Genomic DNA, 1428 nt, shown 5'->3' on the forward strand with positions numbered 1-1428 from the left:
GGGCCTCCAGGAGAGGGCCCATATCCCAGCAGTGCCAGTGGAGGGGGCTGCTTGGGCTGGGCAGACCCAGGAGAGATGAGTCTTGGGGGCCACTGGGCTGGTTGCCCCACCCATCTTGACAGCTCTTCGCAGGATCCCCCCACTCCTGGTCATGAGGAAGTGGGGGGCAGCATGGCCCATCAAGACCCTGGCGGGGAGGCCACGGCTGCAGCTTCTGCCTGACCCCTACCTGCCAGCCCTCTCGGTTCACTGTTATTCACCCTCCACTTCCTGTCACTGGGTCTCTTTGTCACACCCTCTGTCTCTTTTGTGACACTGACATCTTTCCCATTCGGGGATATGGGAAGCTGGCGCTACCGGCACTGCTGTGTATGAGCTTACAGGGCTCCTGAGAAGATGGCCTCCTCTTCGCTGCTCAGGGCCTAGAGGGGCTGGGGGAGGGAGTGAGAAATCCAGCAAGAGACAAGTGTGTGTGCGGGGTGTGGAGGTCAGATAATGCATTGCAGCGGCTCTGCACTGGTCCTGAGGAGTCTGTAGACATTATTCCAATGGAGCGAAGGGGAAGGGGAATTGAAGCAGAGGGAACAGCACGCACGAAGGCTCAGAGGCTTGGAAAAACCCTTGTGTGTTTTGAGAACAGATGAGTGGGTATGGGTGCATGCCTCTGAGTCTGTGCAGGAAGAAGGTGGGAGTGGGTGGGTGAGGACAGAGGAGGGGACAGAGAAAAGGACTCTCCTCACTGCCAGCCAGTGCTCAGCCTGGGAGGGGGAGGGGTGCTGATGCTAATTACCTTCTTGGGTCACCCTTCACTACACATCTTGGGCTCGGAAATGGGGCTGCAGAGACCAGGGGTCTGAAGTCTAGAGGGTGAGGTGAAACTGGGAGCACAGCCCAGGACAAGTGGGACCCAGGGAGGGCTGTTGAGAGCTCGGCCACACACTGACCCCTGTGAGGGAGAAAGGTGGATGGGCTTGAACTTGGGCAGTCCCTGAGTCCCTCTGCAGCTTCTCCAGGCCTGGGCTGGGCCTGCTGGTCTGACCTCTGCATCAGCGTGAAGGGTTTGGGAAAGCCGGGCATGGGAATGTGGGACCATCTGCTCCCTGGCTGGAGATCAGGAACTGACAGCACCCCAGTGGGGGCAGGCAGAGCTGAGGGCCCTAGAGGAGAGGCCCTTCCTCAGAGGGAAGCCTCCCTAGCCTTCAATTTTTAATGAATGGCCTTGAGCATCCGTTCCTGGTGGCCTCCAAGTTCTTTTTGAGTCTCCCCCAAACCCACACCGATGCTGAGGCCATTTTAGATCCTCCTAAAGCATTGCTGGGGCTCAGCTCAAGGCTGGAAACTCCAGGGTCTTGATAAGCAATTATTGATACAGCATGGCTCGAGGATCAAGTATGCGACAAGCCCTGATGAGGCTGATTCTCCTGAGTA

Source organism: Bison bison, unplaced genomic scaffold (assembly GCF_000754665.1).
Source record: "Bison bison bison isolate TAMUID 2011002044 unplaced genomic scaffold, Bison_UMD1.0 scf7180017864249, whole genome shotgun sequence".
NCBI classification, from domain to species: domain Eukaryota; kingdom Metazoa; phylum Chordata; class Mammalia; order Artiodactyla; family Bovidae; genus Bison; species Bison bison.